At 49.3% G+C, this 9,435-nt stretch overlaps 1 long non-coding RNA gene across 1 annotated transcript; it reads left to right on the top strand.

Moving 5' to 3' along the window:
• Positions 1–419: 419 nt before the first annotated feature.
• Positions 420–2,418, top strand: LOC122496099. Its single transcript, XR_006300680.1, has 2 exons — positions 420–1,214; positions 1,978–2,418. It is a non-coding gene; the product is annotated as an uncharacterized LOC122496099 (long non-coding RNA).
• The last annotated feature ends 7,017 nt before the right edge of the window (positions 2,419–9,435 follow it).

Here is a 9,435-nt window from a genome sequence, read left to right as displayed (position 1 = left end):
TTTTTGAGAGACAGAGACAGAGCACGAGTGGAGGAGGGGCAGAGCTAGAAAGGAGACACAGAATCCGAAGCAGGCTCCAGGCTCCGAGCTGGCAGCACAGAGCCTGATGTGGGGCTTGAACTCACAAACCATGAGATCATGACCTGAGCCAAAGTCGGACACTCCACTGACTGAGCCACCCAGGCGCTCCCTGATCAAATATCTTTATAGCCCTGAGCTTGAACAGCCACATTCCTTATCTGGGCTGAGAAGTCAGCAGCCCTGGCGTCCGTTCTTTCCATTCTCTGATCACAAAACACTCCGGTGCCGGTGCTGGGCATCCGGAGATAAACAGATGCAGCCCCGACTCTTGTTGGGGCTTACAGTTTAGTGGGTTGGGGGGGGGGGGGGCACAGATCTGGGCACTGCCGTGTCTTTCCCGCTCTGTTTCCCAGAACTGCATACAGTGCCAGGTACACAGTGAGTGCTCCTTAATGAACAAATGATGCGATGAACGTGAAAGCATCATATTAGCTGCTGAGTACCCTAGCAATGGGAGGGTTATTGTTAATGGTGGGGAAAGTGTAGGCTCTAGAGAGAATGCGGCTTCCAAAGGTCCGTCAGAGCAGGGCAGTGTGGACTATACTCTGTCCTCAAGTGTTTTGATTGATTTTCCTCCGTGTATTTTTTTTGGGGGGGGGCGCTGTTGTAAGGGTGTTCTGCTTCTGTGTTTGTACAGATGAGGTTTCTATCTTGAAAGGTAGTGCTGATAACAGGTGGCTGCATATACTTAAGTCATACCTTCCACAAATCTATATTGAGCACTACTAAGGGGCTGGCTCAGTTTATGCACCAGGAATCACACATACCAAGGCAAAGAAAGACCTGGAGGTCACTGAATCCATAGCTCCCAAACATGGACTCTTAAATTGGTATTGCCCAGTGGTATTTTCACTGGGTCCAGAAGAATAAGGAAAATAGACTGAGGTCCAGAAAGCTGAGTTTATGAATTTAAAGGATTTTCTTTATGCTGAGATCATGTTCTTCCTTCTTGTCAAAATGTACTTTTGGTGGGGAGGCAGCTGCAGCATATCGTTGATAATAATGGTAATTGCTTATATGATGTTTTCTATGTGGCAGCCAGTGTTCTAAACCCCTTATATACTAACTCATTTAATCTGCAGTGACCCTCTGAGGAGATACTGTTCTAGAAGAGGAAACGGAGGTCCAGAGAGGTAAGCTATTGCTTAGGCCTGTGTCTTGAGAAGAAGGGGCATCTCAAGTATGGGCAAAATGTCTAGGAGGAAGCAATTAAAGGACTTGGCGTAGTTGCCAGACCAGGACGGGATTCTCCGGGGCCGGGGAGTGGAGAGAGAGTCTGTAGGCTCCAGAGCAGTGAAGATCCGGCAGCACACCAGGGAGGCAGCAAGATCCACGGGAGGGAGAGGTTGTCACCGGAGCTGTGACCCGAGGCAGCTGGCAAGGGATTCCCAAGGCAGAAGCCTTGCCCAGAATCAGCAGAGAGCTGTCGAACCTGGAGCACTTGGGGATGGGGACAAGGGCATCTTTGCAAGTCCCCTGCGTGGACAGAAGAGAATGAGCAAGGCTGCCCCCTGAGTGCTCCATGCCACACAAGACCTTCAGAACCTTAGAGTGACCCTACTGGGGGGAGGTGGTAGAATTGGGACTTAACGTGGCAGCTGTTAGTTAATAGTGCCTTGTTTGCATGATGCCAGAAGGAAGGAGGAAAGAAAGAGGAGGGACAGGCAGGATGAGGTGGGAGGGACGAAGGAAGGAAGGTATGGAGCAGGCGTGGGGGGAGGGAAAGGAACGCCACCCCAGTGTCCCCAGTGGCTGCCTCCTTTCTTCTGGTTCCCACACCGCCCTCAAGGCAGGCAGTGGCCTCAGCTATCGTGCTGCATGTGCGAGTGAGAACGGGGCTGTCCACAGTTGGTCACGGGGAGCAAGGAGACCATTAGCTGTGGTGATTTATTGCAGGTCACAGCACTGCACTTTTGTGCCTATCACAGAAGCCCTTGAAGCCTCATGATGAATTGGAAACGAGGTACCGAACGGAGAGGTGCTCATGGCTGTGAACGGCATGGTGCAGTGGACAGAGCACAGGCCTGGGGCAAAGGACGAGGTTGGGGTCATCTTGACTTTAGACTGTCAGCCGCTATCTCAGGGCAGATCGCTTGTCTCTGGACCTCGTTTCCCTATCTATAAAATGGGGATGAGTAAGATGATTCTCTCTGGTGGGGGTGGGGGTGGTCAGTTCTTGCCTGTGCTTACCTTGCTCTGTGCTCATCAGCAGTGGAAGCCTCGCCCTCGCGTCCCACTGCATCCGTCCATGTCTCTTTGGCGGTTCTTCTCATGATTAATCTGTCTGTGTCTACTGCATAGCTCGATTATAAAAGTTAGGATTTGGCACTCCAACTTAATACAGATTGTCTGACCCATTTCTCAGAGACGCACAGGAGAATGGGGCGAGACGCATTTGGTTGTATGGAGGAGAGAGGCAAGGTCCCAGGGCAGGACGTGAGCCAGTCTCTGCACAGCTCCGGAACAAACTTGGGAGGTAAAGAGGTAGAGAGAAAGGAGGTTACAGGAAGCAAGGAAGTTCATGTGGACCAACACAGCTCTCTGAGGGAGGAGAACGCACAATTCATATATAACTTACTGTAAGGAGACCAGAAGCTTCAGAGGAATGCTGTCCTTCCAGGAGGCTACTTCGGGCCCCCGTGTCAGATTTCCTCAATTACCTGTCCTTGTTTTCCTGCCACCTGGCCTACTTCCTTTGTAAACTCCGAAAAGCACTTATTTGCTCTGTTTTTCATTCCTGCCAGACCACATATTTTGGTGACGCCTGAGAACTTCTGGAGGCCTTCAGGGCCCTCTCCTTTGCCATGGAGCCTTGGTGGGCAAGGAGTGTGCTCAATGAAGTTCTTTGGGGTCAAGGCTGGATCAGAAGGGGTTGGGGGTGGGCTCAGGAAAAAAAACCAGCCTAGAAAAGAAAGACTCAAGTCAAGTGAGGGAGGAAGGGGAGCTGGGGGTCCATAAAGCAAAAAGGCAGAATCCATCATGCAAGACAGATTTCAGAGAAGGGTCCTCCTGCAAGCAGACTGCCAGGATGCACAGCTCTGCCGTGGAACACAGGGCAGATTTTCTCAGGGGCCTCATGAGTCTGACGACCTGAACCAGGACATGCTGGCCGAACCATTGGGGTGTTGAAATGAAGATGCGGGGAGCTGGCCCGCTTGCATGTTAGGGCAGAAGCCTGGAGATCTGCGAGCAGGGAGCCAGCACCACATGCCAGTGCTGGTCTAAAAAAGGAGGGCTTTGGAGCACCCGGGCGGCTCAGTCGGTTGAGGCATCGACTTCATGATCTCACGGTTCCATGGGTTTGACCCCGCATTGGGCTCCCTGCTGTCAGGGCAGAGCTTGCTTCAGACCCTCTGTCCCCCACTGTGTCTGTCTCTCCCCCACTCACACACACTCTCTCTCTCAAAAACAAATAAACATTAATAAAAATAAAAAATAAAAAAGGAGGCCTTTGAGGCAGCAGCCTAGAAAAGAAGCAACACTTTCAAAGTTTAGTCTCAGACAATCTCCCTAAAAAAAATCACCCAGGATACTTGTAAAGGTGCAAGCATCCTTCTCTCTGGACCTATGAGATCCATGATCCTTATGTACACAGATGTTTCAGAACCAGACATGAACCTGGGAAGAGCAGCACAAAGTAGGTCTCTTCAGGGCCGTGAGACAAAGGACAAGACTGGACTTGAACTCAAGGAGGTTTCGGGCCTGCAGCAGACTGCTGGCGGACAGTCTTTTGACCCAGAAGAGCTCTCTGTCTTAGCACCTTGGAAAGCACACGGCACAGGGCCTGCCCCTCACACTGGGTGCTCTGTGAGCGTGTGATCCTCCATGTGTGTGCAGGGCGGGCTGGGTGTTTGCATACTGGCCTGATTTCCAGCTATGCCCCGAGTTCCCGGGCCATTTCTGCAGTCCTCTAGCCCAGGGCCACCTTCCCTCAGCAGCTGTCCCACGTCCTTTGCCACCCCTGCCCCACACTCGTGCAGACCGGTGGTGCCCGCTCTCCGCAAACATCCCTGGCCTGCTTCCAAGACCCTGCAGTAGGCAGGCCTCCTGGTGAAGGACAGTGCTGCACGGAGAGGTGATCTTATCCTGCCCCTCAGCTGGGCCCAGCTGTTTCTAGCTTGGGAAGGACCTTCACTTCCAGGTCTCCATTTGTTCTGGGATAAAACTCAATGCTTGCTTCAAGGTTTCTAGACCACCCAGGACTTCAGGCCCGTTGGAGGACGCCCTGGAAATGTTCTTGGCGCTGGGCGCCATCATGGGGAGGGGACGCAAGGGCCAGCGGCAGTGGGAGGGCAGTGTCTGGAAAAAGCACTGGTCCGACTAGTGCTTCCCTTGGACACTGACCCTTGGGCATCAACCCAGCACCCCCATGGCGCACCCCTCTTTGTCCCTCTCGCTGCCCACCGAGAATTCACACTCTAGCTCCATGAGTCCCTTCTTGCTCTCCTTTGACAGTGTTTAGGGTGGAATGAACGAACACTCTTAGCGCACACAAATCCCTTTTGTAGCTAGAGGTCGGGACAGGCATGGAGCGGGGGAAGGAGGCAGTGGGGGGCTTTCTCTTGTCTATGAGTGAAACACCTACAAGGCAGACTCTCTTGTTTGCTAGTATTGACCACTGACCACCTTTTATTGCAGAATTCCAGTATGTCATTTTGTAACAGAGGCTGCATTTTTCTTCTTACCGAAACACCCTCCCAGGAAAAGGCCTGGGAGAGCCAAAAGACCTCCCCAGTCTTCTGCAGCCTCTGGTGCAGTGTGGGCAGCCCGCAGGTGGCAGCCATGGTTGCAGTCGGTGGAAGGGACAGTAACAGTGGTATTTGCAGTGGGCATGTGGACGTTTTGACCTTCCTTCTCGAGCTTTCCAGAATAGGGTGAGGTGATGGTGAACTGGTGGGCGGATGACAGCGTGACCTTGGGCAGAGGACAGACTCTCGGCCAGGGGGTCTTTGACTCACAAGCAGGAGTGGGGAACATGGCTGGGTGGAGCCCAGATTATCAGTGGGTCATGGTAACAGAAACCAAAATACTATCTCTGGCAAGCCCGTGGTATCTCGGTTGTCAGTCCCAACCTCTAACAGCAGAGAAGTCAAGTAGTTAGAAATGGACAGTGGCCTGAATATAAACGAACACCTTGAATCAAAGCACAGAAAAGCTAGAGCCTTTAAATAATCAGCTGTTTGGGGGTAGGGGGAGGAGCATTGTGTTTTTAATGGAAAGAATGATACAGTTGTTGAGTGCCTACTGCGTAGTTTTGCAGCCAATACTTGAAATAATCATGTTTATCTTTATTTGAGAGATGGAATAATGAGGCTCAGAGAGGTTAAGTAACTTATCCAAAGACACACAGTAATGTATAGAGGCCGATTTCAAACCCCAGTCCCAGTGCTCTTTCAGCTTTATTATGCTGTCTTTCAAACAGATGCGTTGTAAAGAAGTAAACTTTTGTTTTTATTCAAATCTGTATTCATTTTCTACTGTTGCTGTGAAAAATTGTCATAAACTTAGTAGTTAATAACAGCATAAGTTTTTTTTTTTCCTCTTATAGTTAGTTCTGAAGGCCAGAAGTTCAGAATGAGTCTCGGTTGGCTAAAATCAAGGTGTTGCCAGGCTTCCATTTGCTTCTGGAGGCTTCCTTGTCTTTTCCAGCTTCTGGAGCTGTCCACATTCTTTGGCTCAGGGCCAAGGGGCACACCACAATACCTTCCTCCCTCCTTCCGTCATTGTTTCACCTGTCTGTGACTCTGACTCTTGTCTACCTTTTATAAGGACAGGATGATTGCACTGGACCTACCTGATAATCAGAATCCCTACCTTAGTCACATCTTCGAAGTATCTTTTGCCGACATGAAGTCCCAGATGCCAGGGTTGAGGACATGGATGTCTTCGGGACCATTATTCTGCCTGCCACGATACGCAAGGAAGGTTGTAAGTCTGTATGCTCTCAGGGTAATCTCCTCCCCTTTTAGAACCTGTAATCCATTCTGTTCGGTAGAGTTACCATGCTAGAATGAAGACCCTTAGCCACATGGTAATAATTGCTCACATTTATTAAATGTTTACCATAAATGTGGCACAGCTTTAAGCTCACCAGCTTTATGAAGTCAATATGGTATTACCTGCATTTTTCAGGTGAGGAAAACAAAGACACAGAGAGGTTAAGCAGTCTGCCCCAAGTCACTCAGGAAGTGGCAGATGGGAACCCTGCTGTCTGGTGCCAGAGCCTGCGCCCCTCCGCACGAAGCTGCCTCCCATGGCTGTGAGCTCCCATGAGCCCGAGCCTGGTTGTTGTTTTCGCCAGGTGCGTCCATGTGGTGCCTGGCCAAGTAGGCACTAAATTAAACACATCGTATTAATGAAAGCATAAAACACCAAACACTGGTGATCTGGTAGTTTCTGTGAGTAGAATCATCAAGTGAGAGCAGAGATGAGAAGAATTGGACATAGAGGGACTGGGGATCAGTCCCAAGAATTAACTAACTGGCATTTTTGCTTACCTCACTAGTAAGGAGGAAATCACACCTTTTCTTTTACACCAGAAATTTCAATCATTTGGGCATTGTGCTTGACAGATTATGTGGTACAGAGCTCCCCTGAGGCTGAGGTCATGGTTATGACTCATGGATGTGCACTACAGGCTTGAGACCTGGCCCTTCAAATGGTGGGTGGGGAGGGTCCCCCGATCTCCTCTGTCTCTCCTTCTTGCCTTTGCCAGCTGTTTGCTGGGCGATGCCACTTCTGTCCTGCCCTCCTCCCTTGCTGGAGGCAGCTGTTAAGGCCACATCTGTTTACTTGGCTGTAGTCCTGACCCAAGAATCTTATTAGTCTCAGTGCTAATATGAAGCCAGCCCGGGGAGCTTAGGGCCCTCAGCTCACTCTCTGAGAATTCTCAGCCTCATGTACTCTGGGGCTCTCAGCAGGTGAGCTACAAGAAGAGAGAGAATGAAACACATCCCGTCTTCCATAATCAAAGGCTCAAATGTGAAGTGCTGCAGGGCTTGATCTTGGGTGTAATCAGGTGGGTAGTCTCATATGTGGGGGTCATAGAATGTGGTAAGGGAAAATCTCTTGTTCCAAATAACTTATCCCAGTGGGATCTGGGAGGAACCTTTGCTTCCGTGATAGGCTTTGCCTGGCCAGGGTCTTTTTTTTTTTTTTTTTTTAAATCATTTACTCTCTGGGAAGATACAAAGTTTGAAGATGCTAATTAATCATGCCCTTTTAATGATTCTAAGTCCAGGGCTTACTAAGAAGTGGAGAGATCACAGGCAGTTGGAGGCAACAAATCAACTTAATTACTATTAAGGGCATTGTTGTAATGTCAACCCCAAATGCTCATCTGCTGGTGGCAAAGCCCGTGATCTTGTTTGGTGGACCTTGCTGGCAGAAGGGCTGGCCTGAGACCTGGGAGTCCTGCTTTCCATACCAGTGCTCCTTACGTACCAACTTGCCTTTTTGCCACAAAAAGGCTTAAATCACATCCTGTCCCACTTGCATTCGGACCCCTATATCCCCTGGTATTGTGTTTGATTCTTAATTCTTTGTGGCCATGGGGTGGTGGGAGGAGGGGAGGTGGGGGAGGAGGGGAAGGCGCTCCTGGGTTAGGCTGGTGCAAGGGTCTAGGCTCCTTTAAAAGCTTGTGCTCTATGGTGATATCATCATGGCCAGCAGGTGGCGATGTTACCACGTGCAGGAAGAGCTTTGGCCGGTGCGTTGAATGGCCACCGCCTCCCTTTCCAGAAAAAAATTAAGCAAGCTAGTGTTTTGTTTTGTTTTGTTTTTTTCCTATTCTTTGAAAAATGGTGAGAGAACTTATAAAAGGATGTATACTTCTAAGCTTTAGGTAGGATTTAAAATGGATTTGAAAGAAACCATATAACCCTTCTCAGGCTTATACTATCTTTCTGCTGGGTTCAACCATATCTACAGCCCCTCCCTCCTTCCTTCCCTCCCTTCTTCCCTTCTTCCTGTGTTGGCACTGCTTTATTTATTTAACGCATGGAATTTTAAAACAATCTAACATAAATTAGGAAAGATCGCATTTGTGCTTGTTAATTGCACATAAGATTCTATTTCAAAAAACTGCCTAAAAAAAAAAAAAAAAGACTAGAAAGGACATATGCCAAAATGTTAACAGTGGTTTCCTCTGGAGGACTTTTTCTTTTTGCATTTTGTTGATTTTATTTTTAAATTTAGGGTATGACAAGATTGACTCATTTTGGTGTGCAGTTTCGTGAATTTTAGTGTTCATATAAATTTGTGCGACCACCGCGTGGCTGCTTTCTCTGGTTTGTTCCCTCCCCAGGCCCTCACTGCCTGTCCCGGTTCTCCTACCTTTCTGCCCACTCCTTCCTGCACCCCTCAGGAGACTTCTCCTCTAGGTGCCTCTGAAATGCTGGTGTTTCAGCTTTTTTTCTTTTTTTTTTTTTTAAATAGGAATTCTATCCTAGTGGCGATCTTCTCCACTCCTGTAGATTCTGCTAGACACCTTCATTCTATCTCCTGGGTTCTATCTGTCTCCACTCCAGACCCATTTGATCGCACACCTTTTGGACAACACTGCATGTCACATTTTCTTTTCCTGTTGTCAGTGTGTCTCTTGCATCCAAAATCTGTTAATGGTGACCCTGGAAACCTGGCCTCCCAAGCTGGACCCCTCAGAGGCACTTCCGTGCTCTTTTCCCATTGCCCACAACGTAAATCAACAGGCAGATCTCTGTGTGTTGTGTTTTAGATGTGTCCCTTGATCCAGTGCCTCACCTCCGTCCTCCTTGTACTTTGCCCTAATCACATCTTGCCTGGGTCACCTGGAATATCCAAGTGGTCTCTTAATCTCTAGTTTCTGTTCTCTCCTGTCCCCAGCTTGGGCTGCAGCTAAAACACAGTCATCATCATTTCATTCCCACGTGTAAAACCCTTCCAGAGCCATGGCGTGGCATTCAAAGGCTTCCTGGTTACACCCAGAGCATTCACAACGCACCCCCCTCCCCCCGTGAACCTCCCCCTTCCGTGAACCTTCCTCAGTCCCCTGTCTTCCTCTGCTGGCCTGGCCCACCTCCGAGCTTCAGCTCCACGGTGCTGGCTGGGATGCTCCACAACCACTCCCTTGCACATCCTTGTGCCAGACAGCCTCCCCTCTATCGTCAGTAGTTAGTTCAGAATTCCCTCTTCTGTGCAGCTGTTCTTGGCGCTCTCAGGAGGACGGAATTGTTCTTTTGGGTTCTCCTGCATGCTGACCATTGGGAGGTGGGAGTTATACCCCAGAAGAGATGGTCAGAATCTGAAGGACCTTGATCATAGGAGGAACAGTCAGAAAATAACAGAATGATATAGACCAAATGAGGCTTGAACTAG

This window comes from Prionailurus bengalensis, chromosome F2, assembly GCF_016509475.1.
Source record: "Prionailurus bengalensis isolate Pbe53 chromosome F2, Fcat_Pben_1.1_paternal_pri, whole genome shotgun sequence".
Classification (NCBI taxonomy): domain Eukaryota; kingdom Metazoa; phylum Chordata; class Mammalia; order Carnivora; family Felidae; genus Prionailurus; species Prionailurus bengalensis.
Note: the sequence above shows the minus strand (reverse complement) of the source record. Positions and strands in the feature narration are given on the sequence as shown.